The 20959-nt window shown below is 38.5% G+C and overlaps 1 protein-coding gene across 3 annotated transcripts in view; it reads left to right on the top strand.

The window, feature by feature from the left end:
- Nucleotides 1-20959, top strand: part of TAB3 (TGF-beta activated kinase 1 (MAP3K7) binding protein 3) — a 101355-nt gene that overhangs the window by 38550 nt on the left and 41846 nt on the right. For 2 of the 3 annotated variants that reach the window (XR_003430666.1, XM_027096081.1), the window contains exon 2: nt 1071-1194. The exons of the other annotated variant lie outside the window; for it this stretch is intronic. The gene's annotated coding sequence lies outside the window, so the exon portion shown is untranslated. The remainder of the gene's footprint in view (nt 1-1070; nt 1195-20959) is intronic. 3 annotated transcript variants of the gene reach the window in all.

Here is a 20959-nt window from a genome sequence, read left to right as displayed (position 1 = left end):
CTCATACTTGAAGTTCATTTTTCAGGTACTGTTTAAGATAAAGTAACTAAGAAGTTAAAAAGTAAGAAAAAGTATAGTAAAGTGCTAAAAAAATACATTATAAACAGGCTATGTTATTTTAGCTCTACTGTGGTTATAAAATGAGGTTGAGTCAGTAGATTAATTAGAAACTTATATGCATCATGGCTCTGATACAAGCCAGTATTTGCCCTAAAATGATAAGGTTAACATTGAATTATTAGGTTTACCGAGAACGAAGATAGTTTCTAAATGATGGAGAGAGAGAATGCTCATCTGTCAAAATAAGCCAGTAAGGGCTTTTTTTTTTCCTTAAAGTAGCAGTTTTTTAAAAGTTGTATACTATTTTGGCTATGCAATTGAAAATTTTATAGATGCTTGATAGTTCTGGGCTTCATCCTTTCTTCTCTAGATAGAATGGGGGGCTCATGATGGTAAGTCACAGCCAGGTGTGCTACAAAAGCCTTAAGAAAACAGGCAGTGGACTATCTTTTTGTCTTTCTGAAGTGCTCTCAGAAAGACAAATGTAGAATTTAATTACTGTAGAAGATATTTGTGACCTAAAGGAAAAGAAGGTTCCGTTTGTGATGATACTTGGGAAGGAACTGCTTGCCCTAAAAGTGTGGCCTAGCATCCTGTCTGTTGTTACTTTAAGTCACCAGAAGTCTATGAGTTTTTGTCATTTTTCTGTATTGAGTTAAGAAGTTAATAAAAGGATAACTTAGCTCCTCATTTTGTCAGATTTCAAGTCTACTGAAAAGAAGGTGCTTTGAGAGCTGGAGATGTGAGTAAGAGTCCAGTGCCAGGGTAATTTTTTAATTTTTAAAAAAATAGACTTTATTTTTTTGGAACAGTTTTAGTTTTTCAGAAAAATTGAGAAGATAATACAGACAGTTCCTTTATACCCTGCACCCAGTTTCCTTTATTATTAACAGCTTACATTAGCATGGTATATTTGTTACAACTAGCCAATATTAAAAGTGTTATTAACTAAAGTCTATACTTTATGCAGATTTCCTTAGTTTTTACCTAATGTATTTTTTCTCTTTCAGGATCCCACGAGGGCCCTGTATTACAGTTAATCGTCACGTCTCCTTAGGCTCCTCTTGACTGTGACAGTTTCTCAGACTTCCCTTGTTTTGATGACCTTGGCAGTTTTGAGGAGAATTTGATCAGGTATTTTGTAGAATGTCCCTCAATTGGATTTATCTGATGTTTTTCCCATGGTTAGACCGGGGTTATGGGTTTTTAGGAGGAAGACCACAGAGGTAAAGTGCCATTCTCATTCCATTATATCAAGGGTACAATGATTTATCACTATTAATGTTGACTCTGGTCACCTGGCTGAAAATGTTTGTCAAGTTTCTCCACTGTGAAGTTACTTTTTTATTTTTTGTAAAAACTTTGTTCCATGCTGTGTTGTTTGGAAATAAGTCACTAAGTGTAGTCCACACTTAAGGAGTGGGAAGTTTTGCTCCATCTCCTTGAGGCTCTTCTACGTAAGTTACTGGGAATTCTCCATGGGAGATTGTCTCTTCTCCCCCATTTATTTATTTATTTATTCAGTCATTTCTTTATGTCAGTATGGGCTTACAGATATTTGTTTTATATTTTGGGTCATAATCCAATACTACCTTATTTACTTTGTTGCTCAAATTTTTGCTGTTTTGGCCATTGGGAGCTCTTTTGGTTGGCTTCTGTGTCACTCTGACATGCCCCCATCGTCATGGGGTGTTTTTTGTTTTTTTTTCCGGACACTTCCTTATTTTCTGGTACTACAAGATTCTCCAGGCTCATCCTGTATATCCCCTATCCCAGTTCTAGAATCAGCAGTTTCTCCACAAAGTCCAGATTTCTTTTATTAGAGAATGCTATTGGAAATCAAGATCTGGGTGCTAGGTGTGCTTGTTGCTACTAGAGTTTTGCTGTTTCTAGGCCTTCTTAGCTGAAATCCTGTGTATATATTACCTGTATATTTATGCATATTTATAAGTATTTCTATGCATTCATTTCTGTATATATATCAGTATTAAGGTAAACATGAGTTCATATTGATGTCTCCAGCTCTAATCCATTACTACATAGGTCATTCTAGCCTCCTCCCCTTGCTTTTCTGTAACCTCCCACTCCAACAGTGAGAAATCTGGCTCCCACCATTCACCATCCATTTACTTAATTGTTCAGTCCCAGTGTACATGTATAGTTGTATATCAGTTTTGTTAACCTGATACCCTGATGGGTAACAATATCAGAATTGTTAACCTGTACCCCCATGGGAAACAGCTTTATCAGCTAGAATACAATGCTTATGTACAGTTCCTTTTACCTTTAGTCTTACAGACTCCACTCATTTCCAAAGTTCTTTCAGTCAGCACCTTTCCCCCCATCCCCTGCAGTGATACTGTTTCATACATTTGTAATACAGTTAGATTCTGTTATATGGTCTCCATTCCTTCCTGGGACCCCCTGACTTTCTAAAGGATTTTTTAAAATTTGCATACTTTAAGGTTCATTCTTTGTATTATAAAGTTCTGTGGGTTTTGACAAGTGCATAATGTCATGTATCTACCATTACAGTATCATACAGAATAATTTCACTGCCCTAAAAATCTCCTGTGCTTCACCTATGAACCCTCCCTTCCTCCCCACAAACCTCTGGCAACCGTTGATCTTTTTACTGTCTCTATAATTTTGCCTTTCCTAGAATGTTCTTGAGATATTTTTAAAGTCACTTTCTAAAGGAAACCTTTGATTTCTCTAACCTAGATACCATTTTTTCTCCCACCACCAATTCATTCTTAATTGAACAAAATATTTCTAATAAGTAAGAATCAAGGCGTTCCCATTTCTTTTCTCAGTTACCGCTATATAAGGTCGTTCAGCTTTGTTTATCTTTTAATATCCTACCTCTTTGTTACCAACCTCGGAATTGGGAGGAGATCCCAAGTACCTTCTTCTTTTTTTTTTTTTTTTTTTGTGGTACGTGGGCCTCTCACTGTTGTGGCCTCTCCCGATGCGGAGCACAGGCTCCGGACGCGCAGGCTCAGCGGCCATGGCTCACGGGCTTAGTTGCTCCGCAGCATGTGGGATCCTCCCGGACTGGGACACGAACCCGCGTCCCCTGCATCGGCAGGCGGACTCTCAACCACTGCGCCACCAGGGAAGCCCCCAAGTACCTTTATTTTTGTTGGGGAGGTTGGTGGGGGAAGGCAGGGAGTGGCCCTGTATGGTGTGGTGCGTCCTGTATAGGTAGCAGCTGGCAAATAGATGCTCACTTGTGGGGAGGGGCATTACGCTTAAATTTTATCTGAATATGCTTCTGTTTGTTTCCGGTGGGAGGTTATACTTAACTTGAAAATTCCTTTGATGAGTGTTTTAATATGAATATTATTTTGGTCCATAGTCTCTTTTGAGAATATAACAGAATATGAGATAGATGAAGTGAATATGTGACTATTTCAAAATGGTTTCTACTGTAATGAAAATCCTGTAGGATGATAGTTTTAGAAATTATTTGGAAGGCTCTAACTTAAGGGAAATAATAACTATCATATTCCTATTTCTCACTTGTTGTTTGGTACAATCTTTACATATATGTGTGAAAAATTCTGAAATTGGAATTTTTACCCCTCCAGTAAAAGATCATTTGTTATGCTCCAATATCAGTCACTCCTTGTTGCTATTTACCTTGAAGAATTCACAGTCTGGTGCAGAAACTCTTCTTTTTCATTTTTATTTTTTTTTGTGGTACGCGGGCCTCTCACTGTTGTGGCCTCTCCCGTCGTGGAGCACAGACTCCGGACGCGCAGGCCCAGCGGCCATGGCTCACGGGCCTAGCCGCTCCACAGCATGTGGGATCTTCCCAGACCAGGGCACGAACCCGTGTCCCCTGCATCGGCAGGCGGACTCTCAAGCACTGCGCCACCAGGGAAGCCCGAAACTCTTCTTTTTTAAAAGCAAGTTTTGGTTTAAACTTTACAGTGTCTTTAAGAGTTATGACATCATCAAAATCTTACCATGTAGCCTATAGTACAGGAGAATAATGGCTAAAGCATAGACTTCAAGTTTATGTTTTAGCTTTCTGCTTGTTAACTTTGTCACCACAGGCAAATTATTTACCCTTTCTGAGCCTTGCATTTCCTCATTTGTAAAATGTGAATGATGATATTACCTCTCCCATGGGATGATAATGGGGATTATATGAGATAAAGCACTTAGCACAGTGCCTGGTACATAGATATGGCTCAATAAGTATGCTCTAGGGGTTTCCCTGGTGGCGCAGTGGTTGAGGGTCCGCCTGCCGATGCAGGGGATGCGGGTTCGTGCCCCGGTCCGGGAGGATCCCACGTGCTGCGGAGCGGCTGGGCCCGTGAGCCATGGCCGCTGAGCCTGCACGTCCGGAGCCTGTGCTCCGCAATGGGAGAGGCCACAGCAGTGAGAGGCCCTCATACCGCAAAAAAATAAAAAAATTAAAAAGTAAGTGTGCTCTAAAATCAAAACCTCCCCTCAACAAGAAAATGGATGAAGGTTCAAAGTTTTATACTAGTGTATATGTTTCTGTTCAACAGTTACTACTTGGACCAGACCAGTCAGAAAAATGAATGATTCCTTTAGTTTTTTTATCTTAAAACTTCTCTCAAGATAAGGCTAACTTTTCTTCAAATCTGGGAAATGCTCACATCACTAAATTTGACATGCTAGCAGTGGTTGTCAGCCTAAGATACTGTTGCCTCTCCTGGGGCCGTTTGGGGGTGCTCTTGGGATTTTACAGGAGGGACCGGGGTGCTGAACACCTTGTGACACATGGAGCAGGCTTGCATGTTGAATTATTGTGCCTCAAATTACCACAGCAATAGCATACTGTTGAGACACACTAGACTAGACTAATATGTATGGTACTATCTTTAAACCTCTCTGTTGAACACATTTCAGGTGTCACAGACTCAGCAAATATGTCAGTGAATAGAGCAAGGCCAGGCCTCCATGTCTGGGACACGCAAGGAAGTGTAGGGACTAGGCAAGCTGGAGAGAATGTGTCCTTTCTAAACAAGTGAGCCGCGCTTCAGCTTCAGCTAGTTGTTGACTACTATTGCTAGATCTGATTTTTCAGAGAAAGGCTAGATATCCAAATTTTTATGTCATATTTTCCTATTTTAAAGTGTGGCTCAACCTTTTTTTTTTTTTTTAATATGCCAAGGCCAAACCAAACAGATTGGTGGGCTGATTTTGGCCCAGAGACCACACTGGTTTATAACCTGTGATTATTATTGTAGAAAGTGAGCTAAAGTTTTGGCAGGGGTAAACAGTCAGGGCCATAACAGCCCTGAATATTTGCTGAGCTCAGAGAAGGCTGTAGAAACAAAGCACTAGGTGTTGAGGTCATTTTCTAGAGCGTAGAGAATCATGGCATCAGAGCAGAGCTCTAGGGGAGCTTCCTCTGGTTGGAAGGAGGAATTCTGTTGAGAGAAATCCCAGCACCTGCATTTTGAGGAAGAGATCCCACTGTGCCTTATGCTGACACTCCTGAATTAGGAGGGTAGCTGCACCACTGGAGGAAGCCTTAGAGTGATTCCACTGCTAAGCATTACCATCCCAGCCCCCAGTCTCAGTACTGCCTTGAGAAATTAGGAGTCCCCGCAAAGCTAACAGGCAACGAAGGCTCAACGCTACAAAATCTCCTGGTTTATGTGGCTTTCGAACAGTGTGACATTCGTAGGGTTTATACCTTCAATATTTCTTCTTGATCTAGGGTTACTGCCTACTCAGCTCCACAGTCCACAGCTGTGGCCATCTGTGGTTTAGTGGGGGTGTTTCATGGGTGTCCCAGGAGTTTGGTCACATCCTAGCCTAGCCAGTTCAGTTCAGGTGCTACTTGCTCTGGCTGGTTTTAAGGTGTCAAGTCATCACTCATCACTTTAATATTATATAAAAAGTAGCAGCCCATTATAATATTGTTAAATAACAATGTCTGTATGTATTTTGCATAGTTGTTGAATACATTAATATATATGGGCAAGAATAGATTGTATGTTTTAATATGCATCACTTTCAAATCTAATATGAGATCATATATGGCAATGTGTCATTTTAGTTGTATTCTATGGGATTAAATACAAAAATACAGTGTAGTATTTTACTGTAAAACTTTGCTTTTTTAAGAAACAGGCTGATCTTATTGGTTGGAATATTTTCTGTTTGTAAACTACCTGCTGGCTTAACCTCCCAGTGAGCAGAAAGGAAATAACTTTTTAAAAAGTATTTTAGTATTTTATAATCCTCAGAAAGTTAAATTTATTTGAGAATGTTATATATTGTGAAATACTTACAATACTTAATGATTATCCACATCATTTAGTGCTTACGTGAGTGAATGTTTGTACAGAGCAGAGTGCTAATCACTTTTAAGATCGCTGTCGTAATCCCTTGAGGAGAGTAAGTTTTTATCAGTTTAGATTCCTACTTGTTGTGAAAAGTAGGTCTACTATTAATCATCTTTTCAGATGGTAGCCGTCTTTGTGGGTGTGTAAGTTGTTGGCTTCAATTTTAAAGATGTTTTTTAATGTTTTTCCAAAGGCAAGTATTTGTAACCACTAAAAAAGAAAATGGCAACTTTTCCCCTTCAGCTCTGTTTCTTGTATGTCCGAAAACAGCTTATTTGTAAAAGGATTCTTTCCTCCCCTCTCAGCCCTCCAAATCCCACACACCTGTAACCCTCTGTTTGGATGATAAACTGATGAGGGTTTCCTGTCTTTTTTCCCCCCAGCTAGTGAAAGAAGGGTGCTCATCATCACTCTGCTGGGAATGTCCTTGATACCTACCAATGACATAGTGGAAAGAAAAGACTTTGGAGAAGGCAGGCTTGGATTTGAGTCACGATTCTGCCATATGCCCATTCTCTGAGTTTAATTTCTTCTTTGTAAAATGGAGGTAATTGTAGCCACCTTTCAGGGCATAGTTGTTCATAAATGGTAGCTGATAACAATAGTGATAAAATTAATAGTAACTTTGGTCTTAGTAGTGCCTGAGGTTCTGAAGGCTAATAAAGCTAGCCGAGAGCTAGGAACTCCCGAAAGCTCTGCAGTAACCTATGGATCCTAGGCTCTTGACATCTGAAACATCTTTGTTCTTACTGACCCTTGTCGCTTTTTCTTCTTTCTCATAAGAAGGCAAACTGTATTGCCCTTATATTTTAAAGACTTGAAATTAGGGTTGAGAAATGAATAAAAACGGTTCTTTGAAGCCACTAGGAAAGCTTGAGTTAAGACTTTGAATGCTTCAGAAACTCTTTATTGACAATGGTTAAATAGCCATCAAGTGTTCTGAATATGGTTAGTCCGTCAAATATTGAGGAATCCTTTCCTGGTAGGAAAGGTGTTATTGTTTCTGTAAATAAATACAAGCAAATTTGATCACCTAAGTTCATTCCTATCACTAAATTCAATGAATTGCATTTTGTTCATGTCACCTAGCAAATACTCATTGAACACCTAGTCTGTGCTAGGCCCTATGCCCAGTCAATTGTATACCCTCAAAGGAGGTACTGAATTAGGGAATCTAAGAGTTGTAGCTCTTAGCCTCTTTTAAATGAAAATCCTAAGCCTTAGAGCTGCCCTGACCAGTAAGGTAGTCATGACTAACTACAGGTGGCTGCTGAGCAGTTGAAACGTGACCAGTCTGAATGGAGATGTGCTGTAAATATAAAACACACACTGCACTCCAAGGACTTAGTTTGAAAAAAAATATGTAAAATATCAATGATGTTTATATTGAATTCATGTTAAAAACAAAAGTATTTTTGCTATCTTGGATTCAATAAAATATATTAGAATTAATTTCACCTGTTTCATTTTACTTTCTTAGGGTAGCTACTGGAACATTTAAAATGAATCACATTATGTTTTTATTGGACTGCACTGTAAGGCAGTGCTTCAGTGACTTGGCAAGGTTACTAGTCCAGTTAGGACTCCTGTGGCTAGTGCAAACTATAGATCAGCTTACTGTGAAAATGGCAGGTAGTGTTTGTTTTGATCAAAAAGGTGGAAAATTCAAACCTTGTTTCAGAAAAAAGTTAAACGCTAAGGACTTTAAATAGTTTACATTTTAAATTAAAGCCTAGATTGTTAAACTGTTAGAATTGCTTCGCGTTTCAGATTTGGGGTGCTTTAAAAGGGGCAAACTAGGGGCTTCCCTAGTGGTGCAGTGGTTAAGAATCCGCCTGCCAATACAGGGGACACAGGTTCGAGCCCTGGTCCAGGAAGACCCCACATGCTGCGGAGCAACTAAGCCCGTGTGCTACAACTACTGAGCCTGCGCTCCAGAGTCCGTGAGCCACAACTCCTAAAGCCTGGGTGCCTGGAGCCCGTGCTCTGCAACAAGAGAAGCCACCGCAATGAGAAGCCCGCACAGCGTAACAAAGAGTAGCTCCCGCTCACTGCAGTTAGAGAAAGCCCGCGCACAGCAACACAGACCCAATGGAGCCAAAAATAAATAAATAAAATAAATAATAATAAAAAATAAAAGGGGCAAACTAGAAAAATATACCCACTGATTCAGTAACGTAAACCTATTTTTCATTTCTCTAAGCATTCACAAGTCATTATGTAGTTGATCTCTGATTCCCCAATATTTTATTGGGAGGTGGGGTGTGCAGAAGGTAGGGGGCAAGCTTCATCTGTATATTTTTCTTTCTTGCTAGCTAGACTGGTTCAGTATAATGAAATCGATTCTTCATTATTTAACAAACATTTGAGCAGGTACTAGGTCAGGTTCTGGAAATGCAGTGGTGAACAAGGGATAATCCCTGAATAGAACTACAGGCTTTCTGTTTGGTTTTTGTCTTGTTTTGGCTTTGTATTTGGAAAATAATTCTAAACTTAAAGAAGTTATAATAATAAATATAGTACAAAGAACACTATATACCCTTTATCCAGATCCATGTACTGTTAACATTTTTTCCTGTGTTCTTTTTTAAAAAATTGAGTTATAGTTGATTTACAATATTATATTAGTTTCAGGTGTATGACATAGTGATTCAAATTTTTATAGATTATACTCCGTTTATAGTTATTATAAAATATTGGCTATATTCCCTGTGCTGTACAATATATTCTTGTAGCTTATTTATTTTATACATAGTAGTTTGTTGTACTTCTTATCCCCTGCCCCTATTTTGCCCCTCTCCCCTTTCCTCTCCCCACTGGTAACTACTGCTTCATTCTCTATATATGTGAGTCTGTTTCTGTTTTGTTATATTCACTAGTTTTTTAGATTCCACATATAAGTGATAACATACATATTTCTCTTTCTCTATCTGACTCATTTCACTAAGCATAATACCCTCTAGGTCCATCTATGTTGTTGCAAATTGCAAATTTTCTTTCTTTTTTATGGTTGAGTAGTATTCCATTATATCTATATCTATATCTATCTATCTATCTATATATCTCACATCATTTTTATCCATTCATCTTTTGATGGACACTTAGGCTATTGTACGTAATGCTGTTGTGAACGTTGGGGTGCACGTATCTTTTCAAATTAGTGTTTTTGTTTTCTTTGGATATATATCCAGGAGTGCAATTACTGGATCACATGGTAACTCTATTTTCAGCTTTCTGAGGAACCTCCATACTGTTTTCTCCAGTGGCTGTGCCAATATACATTCCCACTAACAGTGTACAAGGGTTCCCTTTTCTCTACATCCTTGCCGGCACTGGTTATTTGTTGTCTTTTTGATGATGGACATTCTGACAGGTGTGAGGTGATATCTCATTGTGGTTTTGATTTGCATTTCTTTGACGATTAGCAGTGTTGAGCATCTTTTCATGTGCCTGTTGACCATCTGCATGTCTTCTTTGGAAAATTGTCTGTTCAGGTCTTCTGTCCATTTTTTAATTGGGTTATTTGTTTCTTTGGTTGTTGGGTTGTATGAGCTCTTTGTATATGTTGGATATTAACTCCTTATCAGGCGTATCATTTGCAAATATTTTCTCCCATTCAGTAGGTTGTCTTTTTCTTTTGTCGATGGTATTCTTTGCTGTGTAAAAGCTTTTAAGTTTAATTATGTCCCATTTATGTATTTTTGTTTTTGTTTTTTGTTGCTTTAGGACACAGATCCAGAAAATGGATCTGTCTATGATTTATGTCAAGGAGTGTTCCGCTTATGTTTTCCTCCAGGAGTTTTATGGTTTCCGGTCTTATATTTAGGTCTTTAATCCATTTTGAGTTTGTTTTTATATACGGTGTGAGAAAATGTTCTAATTTCATTCCTTTATATGTAGCTGTCCAGTTTTCCCAGTGCCATTTATTGAAGAAACTGTATTTTGTCATAGATTAATTGACCATATGTGCATGGGTTTATTTCTGGGCTCTCTGTTCAGTTGATCTATGTGTCTGTTGCTTCCCTGGCTTTCTTTTGATTTCCATTTGCATGGAATACTTTTTTCCATTCTCTCTCTTTCAGTCTGTGTGTCTTGAAATCTGAAGTGAGTCTCTTATAGGCAGCATATATATGGTTCTTGTTTTTGTATCTGTTCGGCCATTCTGTATCTTTTGATTGGAGAATTTAGTCCATTTACATTTAAAGTAATTATTGAGGGGCTTCCCTGGTGGCGCAGTGGTTAAGAATCCGCCTGCCAATGCAGGGGACACGGGTTCGAGCCCTGATCTGGGAAGATCCCTCATGCCGTGGGGCAACTAAGCCTGTACGCCACAACTACTGAACCTGTGCTCTGGAGCCCATGCACCACAATTACTGAATCCCGCATGCCTAGAGCCTGTGATCCACACGCAACAAGAGAAGCCACCATAATGAGAAACCTATGTACCACAACTAAGAGTAGACCCCGCTTGCCACAACTAGAGAAAGCCGGCACGCAGCAAGGAAGACACAATGCAGCCAAAAATATAAATAAATAAATAAAATGAAATAAATAAAGTAATTATTGATAGGTATATACTTACTGCCATTTTGTAAGTTGTTTTGTGGTTATTTTTCTGGTTATTTTTTGTTCCTTTTTTTTTTCCTACCCTTTGATTTGATGTCTATCTTTAGTGTTATGTTTGGATTCCTTTCTCCTTTTTGTGTTCTATCTGTTATAGATTTTTTGGTTTATGGTTACCATGAAGTTTATATATAGCTATCTATATATATACATGATTGTTTCAAGTTGCTGATCTCTTAATTTCAAATGCATTTTAACAACCCTTTATTTTTACTCGTCTCCCCCCATAATTACTGTTTTTGGCATATTATCTTACACCTTTTTGTTTTTGTATCCCTTACTGAGGATATAGATGATTTTACTACTTTTGCCTTTTGAACTTCTACTAGCTTTGTACTTGGTTGATTTACTACCTTTACTGTATATTTGCCTTTACCAATGAGCTTTTTATTTTCATAATTTTCCTTTTTTTATTGAAGTATACTTAATTTACAATGTGCTAATATCTGCTGTACAGCAAAGTGACTCAGTTATAAACATATATATTCTTTTTTATATTCTTTTCCATTATGCTTTATCCCTGGAGATTGGATATAGTTCCCTGTGCTATACAGTAGGACCTTGTTGTTTATCCATTCTAAATTTAATAGTTTGCATCTCCTAACCCCAAACTCCCTGTCCATCCCTGTCCCTCTCCCATTCCCCCTTGGCAACCACAGGTCTATTTCCTATGTCTGAGTCTGTTTTTTGTTTTTTTTGTTTTTTTCCCCAGTACTCGGGCCTCTCACTGTTGTGGCCTCTCCCGTTGCGGAGCACAGGCTCCAGACGCGCAGGCTCAGCAGCCATGGCTCATGGACCCAGCCGCTCCACGGCATGTGGGATCCTTCCAGACCGGGGCACGAACCCGTATCCCCTGCATCGGCAGGTGGACTCTCAACCACTGCACCACCAGGGAAGCCCTGAGTCTGTTTTGTAGATAGTTTCATCTGTGTCATATTTTAGATTCCTCATATAAGTGATATCATATGGTATTTGTCTTTCTCTTTCTGACATATTTCACTTAGTATGATAATATCTAGTTGCATCCATGTCACTGCACGTGGCATTGTTTCATTCTTTTTTATGGCTGAGTAGTATTCCATTGTATATATGTACCACATCTTCTTTATCCATTTATCTGTCAGTGGACATTAAGGTTGTTGCCATGTCTTGGCTATTGTGAACAGTGCTGCTATGAACACAGGGGTGCATGTATCTTTTTGAATTATAGTTTTGTCTGGGTATATGCCTAGGAGTGGGATTGCTGGATCATATGGTAATTCTATTTTTAGTTTTCTGAGGAACCTCCATACTGTTTTCCATAGTGGCTACACCAACTTACATTCCTACCAACATTGTAGGAGGGTTCCTTTTTCTTCACACCCTTTCCAGCATTTGTTATTTGTAGAATTTTTAATGATGGCCATTCTGACCAGTGTGAGCTGGTACCACATTGTAATTTTGATTTTCATTTCTCTGATAGTTAATGACATTGAGCATTTTTTCATGTGCCTACTGGCCATCTCTATGTCTTCTTTTTTATTTTATTTTATTTAATTAACTAATTTGGCTGTATCAGGTCTTAGTTGCGGCATGTGAGATCTTTGTTGCCTGCGGGACCTTCATTGTAGCATTTGGGATCTTTTTAGTGGCGGCATGCGAACTCTGAGTTGCAGCATGTGCGTCTAGTTCCCTGACCAGGGATCGAACGTGGGCCCCCTGCATTGGGAGTGCGGAGTCTTAGCCACTGGACCACAAGGGAAGTCCTTGTATGTCTTCTTTGGAGAAATGTCTATTAAGGTCTTCTGCCCATTTTTCAATTGGGTTGTTTGTTTTTGTTGTTGTTGAGTTGTATGAGCTGTTTGTATATTTTGGAAGTTAAGCCCTTGTCAGTTGCATCATTTGCAAATATTTTCTCCTGTTCCGTAGGTTGTCTCTTCATTTTTTTATGGTTTCCTTTGCTGTGCAAAAGCTTGTAAATTTGATTCGGTCCCATTTGTTTATTTTTGGTTTTATTTCTATTGCCTTGGGAGACTGACCTAAGAGAACACTGATTCGATTTATATCAGAGAATGTTTTGCCTGTGCTCTCTTCTAGGAGTTTTATGGTGTCATGTCTTATGTCTTAAGTCTTCAAGTGATTTTGAGTTTATTTTTGTGCATGGTGTGTGTGTGTGTTCTAACGTGATTGATTTACATGCAGCTGTCCAACTCTCTCAACACCACTTGCTGAACAGACTCTCTTTTCTCCACTGTATATTCTTGCCTCCTTTGTCAAAGATTAATTGACCTTAGGTGTGTGGCTTTATTTCTGGGCTCTCTGTTCAGTTCCATTGATCCGTATGTGGGGTTTTTTTGTACCAATACCATACTGTTTGGATTACTGTATGTTTGTAGTATTGTCTGAAGTCTGGGAGGGTTATGCCTCCTACTTTGTATTTTCCCTCAGGCTTGCTTTTTCAATTCTGGGTCTTTATGTTTCCATATGAATTTTTGGATTATTTGTTCTAGTTGTGTGAAAAATGTCATGGGTAATTTGATAGGGATTGTGTTTAGTCTGTAGATTGCTTTGGGTAGTATTGCCATTTTAACAATATTAATTTTTCCAGTCCAAGAGCATGGGATATCTTTCCATTTCTTTGAATCCTCTTTAACTTCCTTTATTAATGTTTTATAGTTCTCAGTGTATAAGTCTTTCACCTCCTTGGTCAGGTTTATTCCTAGGTTTCTTTTTGGTTTTGTTTTTAGTGTGATTTTTGAAAGATACTGTTTTTTACATTCCTTTTCTGATATTTCATTGTTAGTGTAAAGAAATGCAGCTGATTTCTGGATGTTAATCTTGTATCCTGCTACTTTGCTGAGTTCACTTATCAGATCTAGTAGTTTTTCTGTGGTGTCCTTAGGGTTTTCTATATATAGTATCATATCATCTGCATATAGTGACAGTTTTACCTCTTCCTTTCCAATCTGGATACCTTTTATTTCTTTTTCTTGTCTGATTGCTGTGGCTAGGACTTCCAGTACTATGTTGAATAGAAGAGATGAGAGTGGGCATCCTTATCTTGTTCCAGATTTTAGCGGGAAGGCTTTCAACTTTTCACTGTTGAGTATTATATTGGCTGTGGGGTTTTCATAAATGGTTTTTATTATGTTGAGGTATGTTCCCTCTATACCCACTTTGTTAAGAGTTTTTATCATGAATGGATGTTGAATTTTGTCAAATACTTTTTCTGCATCTATTGAGATGATCATGTGGTTGTTGACTTTTCTTTTGTTAATGTGATGTAGTACGTTGATTGATTTGCATATGTTGAACCATCCTTGTGAACTTGGGGTGAATCCCACTTGGTGGTGGTGTATGACCTTTTTAATATATTTTTGGATTCGGTTTGCTAATATATTGAGATTTTTTGCATCTATATTCATCAAAGTTATTGGCCTGTAATTTCTTTTTTGGTGATATCTTTGGTTTTGTTATCAGGGTGATGGTGGCTTCATAGAATGTCTTTGGGAGTGTTCCCCCCTCTTCAGTCTTTTGCAAGAGTTTGAGGATTGGTGTAAGTTCTTCCTGGTATGTTTGGAAGAATTCCCCAGTCCCGTCAACTGGTCCAGGACTTTAGTTTGTAGGGAGTTTTTTAAAATTACAGATTCTATTTCACTTCTAGTGATTGGTGTGTTCAAATTATCTGTTTCTCCTTGATTCAATTTTGGTGTGCTATATGTTTCAAGAAAGTTGTCCGTTTCTTCTAGGTTGTCACATTTGTTGACATATAATTGTTCTTGGTATTCTCTTATGGTTTTTTGTATTTCTGTGGTATCGGTTGAGATTCCTCCTTTTTCATTTCTTATTTTGTTTATTTGCGTTCTCTCTCTTTTCTTTTTGGTGAGCCTGGCCAGAGGTTTGTCAATTTTGTTTACCCTTTCAAAGAACCAGCTCTTGGTTTTCTTCATTTTTTCTATTTTTTTTAATCTCTATTTTATTTATTTCCTCTCTGATCTTTATTATTTCCTTCCTTCTGCTGACTTCAGGTTCTGTTTTGTTTTTTGGTTTTTCTTGAATTCCTGAATTTTATTTATTTTTCTACATAGCAGGTTCTTTTTAGTTATCCATTTTATACATATTAGTGTACATATGTCAATCCCAATCTCCCAATTCATCACACCACCACCACCCCCGGCCACTTTCCCCCCTTGGTGTCCGTACGTTTCTTCTCTACATCTGTGTCTCAATTTCTGCCCTGTAAACCGGTTCATCTGTACTATTTTTCTAGGTTTCACATATATGTGTTAATATACGATATTTCTTTTCCTCTTTCTGACTTACTTCACTCTGTATGACAGTCTCTAGATCCATCCACGTCTGTACAAATGACCCAGTTTCGTTACTTTTTGAGGCTAAGTAATATTCCATTGTATATATGTACCACATCTTGCTTATCCATACGTCTGTCGATGGGCATTTACGTTGCTTCCATGACCTGGCTATTGTAAATAGTGCTGCAGTGAACATTGGGGTGTATATGTCTTTTTGAATTATGGTTTTCTCTGAGTATATGTCCAGTAGTGAGATTGCTGGGTCGTATGGTAATTCTATTTTTAGTTTTTTAAGGAATCTCCATACTGTTCTCCACAGTGGCTATATCAATTTATATTCCCACCAACAGTGCAAGAGGGTTCCCTTTTCTCCACACCCTCTCTAGCATTTCTTGTTTGTAGATTTTCTGATGATGCCCATTCTAACTGGTGTGAGGTGATACCTCATTGTAGTTTTGATTTGCATTTCTCTAATAATTAGTGATACTGAGCAGCTTTTCATGTGCTTCTTGGCCATCTGTACGTCTTCTTTGGAGAAATGTCCATTTAGGTCTTCTTCCCATTTTTGGATTGGGTTGTATGTTTTTTTAATATTGAGCTGCATGAGCTGGTTATATATTTTGGAGATTAATCTTTTGTCCGTTGATTCATTTGCAAATATTTTCTCCCATTCTGAAGGTTGTCTTTTTGTCTTGTTTGTGGTTTCCTTTGCTTTGCAAAAGCTTTGAAGTTTCATTAGGTCCCATTTGTTTACTTTTGTTTTTATTTCCATTGCTCTATGAGGTGGATCAAAAAAGATCTTGCTGTGATTTATGTCAAAGAGTGTTCTTCCTATGTTTTCCTCTAAGAGTTTTATAGTGTCCGGTCCTACATTTAGGTCTCTAATCCTTTTTGAGTTTATTTTTGTGTGTGGTGTTAGGGAGTGTTCTAATTTCATTCTTTTACATGTAGCTGTCCAGTTTTCCCAGCACCACTTATTGAAGAGACAGTCATTTCTCCATGGTATATCCTTGCCTCCTTTGTCATAGATTAGTTGACCATAGGTGTGTGGGTTTATCTCTGGGCTTTCTATCCTGTTCCATTGATCTATATTTCTTTTTTTGTGCCAGTACCATATTTTCTTAATTACTGTAGCTTTGTAGTATAGTCTGAAGTCAGGGAGTCTGATTCCTCCAGCTCTGTTTTTTTCCCTCAAGACTGCTTTGGCTATTTGGGGTCTTTTGTGTCTCCATACAAATTTTAAGATTTTTTGTTCAAGTTCTGTAAGAAATGCCACTGGTAATTTCACAGGGATTGCATCGAATTTGTAGATTGCTTTGGGTAGTGTAGTCATTTTCACAATATGGATTCTTCCAATCCAGGAACATGGCATATCTCTCCATCTGTTTGTATCATCTTTAATTTCTTTCATCAGTGTCTTACAGTTTTCTGCATACAGGTCTTTTGTCTCCCTAGGTAGGTTTATTCCTAGGTATTTTATTCTTTTTGTTGCAGTGGTAAATGCGAGTGTTTCCTTGATTTCTCTTTCAGATTTTTCATCATTAGTGTATAGGAATACAAGAGATTTCTGTGCATTAATTTTGTATCCTGCAACTTTACCAAATTCATTGATTAGCTCTAGGAGTTTTCTGGTAGCATCTTTAGGATTCTCTATGTATAATATCACGTCATCTGCAGACAGTGACAGTTCTACTTCTTTTCCAATTTGTATTTCTTCTTCTTCTCTGATTGCTGTGGCTAGGACTTCTAAACTGTGTTGAATAATAGTGGTGAGAGTGGACATCCTTGTCTTGTTCCTGATCTTAGAGGAAATGCTTTCAGTTTTTCACCATTGAGAATGATGTTTGCTGTGGGTTTGTCGTATGTGGCCTTTATTATGTTGAGGTAGGTTCCCTCTGTGCCCACTTTCTGGAGAGTTTTTATCATAGATGGGTGTTGAATTTTGTCAAAAGCTTTTTCTGCATCTATTGAGATGATCATATGGTTTTATTCTTCAATTTGTTAATATGGTATATCACATTGATTGATTTGTGTATATTGAAGAATCCTTGCATCCCTGGGATAGATCCCACTTAATCATGGTGTGTGATCCTTTTAATATGTTGTTGGATTCTGTTTGCTAGTATTTTGTTGAGGATTTTTTTTGTTTTGTTTTGTTGAGGATTTTTACATCTATATTCATCAGTGATATTGGTCTGTAATTTTCTTTTTTTGTAGTATCTTTGGCTGGTTTTGGTATCAGGGTGATGTTGGCCTCACAGAATGAGTTTGGGAGTGTTCCTTCCTCTGCAGTTTTTTGCAAGAGTTTGAGAAGAATGGGTGTTAGCTCTTCTCTAAATGTTTGATAGAATTCACCTGTGAAGCCATCTGGTCCTGGACTTTTGTTTGATGGAAGATTTTTAATCACACTTTTAATTTCATTACTTTGTGATTGGTCTTTTCATATTTTCTATTTCTTCCTGGGTCAGTCTTTGAAGGTTATACCTTTCTAAGAATTTGTGCATTTCTTCCAGGTTGTCCATTTTATTGGCATACAGTTGCTTGTAGTAGTCTCTTAGGATGCTTTGTATTTCTGGGGTGTCTGTTGTAACTTTTCCTTTTTCATTTCTCATTTTATTGATTTGAGTCCTCTCCCTCTTTTTCATGATGAGTCTGGCTAATGGTTTATCAATTTTGTTTATCTTCTCAAAGAACCAGCTTCTGGTTTTATTGATCTTTGATATTTTCTTTGTTTCTCTTTCATTTATTTCTGCTCTGATCTTTATGATTTCTTTCCTTCTACTAACTTTGGGTTTTGTTCTTCTTTCTCTAGCTCCTTTAGGTTTAAGGTTAGATTGTTTATTTGAGATGTTCGTTGTTTCTTGAGGTAGGATTGTATTGCTATAAACTTCCCTCTTAGAACTGCTTTTGCTGCCTCCCATAGGTTTTGGATCGTCATGTTTTCATTGTCATTTGTCTCCAGGTATTTTTTGATTTCCTCTTTGATTTGTTCAGTGATCTCTTGGTGTTTTAGTAACATATTGTTTAGCCTCCATGTGTTTGTGTTTTTTACATTTTATTGCCTGTAATTCATTTCTAATCTCATATCGTTGTGGTCAGAAAAGATTTTTGATATGATTTCAGTTTTCTTAAATTTACTGAGGCTTGATTTGTGACCCAAGATGTGATCCATACTTGAGAATTTTCGTGCACACTTGAGAAGAAAGCATAATCTGCTGTTTTGGAGTGGAATGTCCTATAAATATCAGTTAAATCTGTCTAGTCTGTTGTGTCATTTAAAGCTTGTGTTTCCTTATTAATATTCTGTTTGGATGATCTGTCCATTGGTGTAAGTGAGGTGTTAAAGTCCCCCACTATTATTGTGTTACTGTTGATTTCCTCTTTTATAGCTGTTAGCAGTTGCCTTATGTATTGACGTGCTCCTTTGTTGAGTGCATATCTATTATATTTGCAAATATAAATATATATTTGTAATTGTTATATCTTCTTGGATTGATCCCTTGATCATTATGTAGTGTCCGTCCTTGTCTCTTGTAACATTCTTTATTTTAAAGTCTATTTTATCTGATATGAGTATTGCTACTCCAGCGCTCTTTTGATTTCCATTCGCATGGTGTATCTTTTTCCATACCCTCACTTTCAGTCTGTATGTGTCCCTAGGTCTGAAGTGGGTCTCTTGTAGACAGCATATGTATGGGTCTTGTTTTTGTATCCATTCAGCGAGCCTGTGTCTTTTGGTTGGAGCAGTTAATGCATTCACATTTAAGGTAATTATCGATATGTATGTTCCTATTACCATTTTCTTAATTGTTATGGGTTTGTGCTTTAGGTCCTTTTCTTCTCTTGTGTCTCCCACTTAGAGAAGTTCCTTTAGCATTTGCTGTGGTGCTGAATTCTCTTAGCTTTTGCTTGTCTGTAAACTTTTGATTTCTCCATCGAATGTGTATGAGATCCTTGCCAGGTATAGTAATCTTGGTTGTAGGTTCTTCCCTTTCATCACTTTAAATATGTCATGCCACTCTCTTCTGGCTTATAGAGTTTCTGCTGAGAAATCAGCTGTTAGCCTTATGGGAATTCCCTTGTATCTTATTTGTCGTCTTTCCCTGTTGCTTTCAGTAATTTTTCTTTGTCTTTAATTTTTGCCCATTTGATTACTGTGTCTCGGCGTGTTTCTCCTTGGGTTTATCCTGTATGGGACTCTCTGCCCTTCCTGGACTTGGATGTGTATTCCTTTCCAATGTTTAGGGAAGTATTCGACTATAATCTCTTCAGATATTTTCTCAGGTCCTTTTTCTCTCACTTCTCCTTCTGGGACCCCTATAATGTGAGTGTTGTTGCGTTAAATGTCGTCCCAGGAGGTCTCTTAGGCTGTCTTCATTTCTTTTCATTCTTTTTTCTTTATTCTGTTCCTCGGCAGTGAATTCCACCATTCTGTCTTCCAGGTCACTTATCCGTTTTTCTGCCTCAATTATTCTGCTATTGATTCCTTCTAGTGTATTTTTTATTTCAGGTATTGTATTGTTCATCTCTCTTTGTCTTTAATTCTTCTAGGTGTTTGTTCTTTAATTCTTCTAGGTCTTTGTTAAACATTTCTTGCATCTTCTCGATCTTTGCCTTCATTCTTTTTCCGAGGTCCTGGAACATCTTCACTATCATTATTCTGAATTCCTTTTCTGGAAGGTTGCCTATCTCCACTCCATTTAGTTGTTTTTCTGGGGTTTTATCTTGTTCCTTCATCTGGTACAAAGCCCTCTGCCTTTTCATCTTGTCTATCTTTCTGTGAATGTGGTTTTTGTTCCACAGGCTATAGGATTGTAGTTCTTCTTGCTTCTGCTGTCTGCCCTCTGGTGGATGAGGCTATCTGAGAGGCTTGTGCAAGTTTCCTGATGGGAGGGACTGGTGGTAGGTAGAGCTCAGCAAAACTTTAATTCACTTGTCTGCTGATGGGTGGGGCTGGGTTCCCTCCCTGTTGGTTGTTTGGCCTGAGGCAACCCGACACTGGAGCCTACCCAGCTCTTTGGTGGGGCTAATGGTGGACTCTGGGAGGGTTCATGCCAAGGAGTACTTCCCAGAACTTCTGCTGCCAGTGTCCTTGTCCTCGCGGTGGGACACAGCCACCCCCCACCTCTGTGGGAGACCCTCTGACACTAGCAGGTAGGTCTGGTTCAGTCTCCCCCAGGGTCACTGCTCCTTCCCCTGGGTCCCGATGCACACACTGCTTTATGTGTGCCATCCAAGAGTGGAGTCTCTGTTTCCCCCATTCCTGTCTAAGTCCTGCAGTCAAATCCCACTAGCCTTCAAAGGCTGATTCTTTAGGAATTCCTCCTCTCGTTGCCGGACCCCCAGGTTGGGAAGCCTGACGTAGGGCTCAGAACCTTCACTCCAGTGGGTAGTGTTCTGTGGTATAAGTGTTCTCTAGTTTGTGAGTCACCCACTCAGCAGTTACGGGATTTGATTGTATTGTGATTGCACTCCTCCTACCGTCTCATTGTTGCTTCTCCTTTGTCTTGGGATGTGGGGTATCTTTTTTGGTAAGTTCCAGTGTCTTCCTGTCGATGATTGTGCAGCAGTTAGTTGTGATTCCGGTGCTCTCGCAAGAGGGAGTGAGAGCACGTCCTTCTACTCTGCCATCTTGAACCAGTCCCG

Source organism: Aethalodelphis obliquidens, unplaced genomic scaffold (genome assembly GCF_003676395.1).
Source record: "Aethalodelphis obliquidens isolate GAN/ISIS:26980383/991018 unplaced genomic scaffold, ASM367639v1 scaffold98, whole genome shotgun sequence".
In the NCBI taxonomy this organism is placed as follows: domain Eukaryota; kingdom Metazoa; phylum Chordata; class Mammalia; order Artiodactyla; family Delphinidae; genus Aethalodelphis; species Aethalodelphis obliquidens.
Note: the sequence above shows the minus strand (reverse complement) of the source record. Positions and strands in the feature narration are given on the sequence as shown.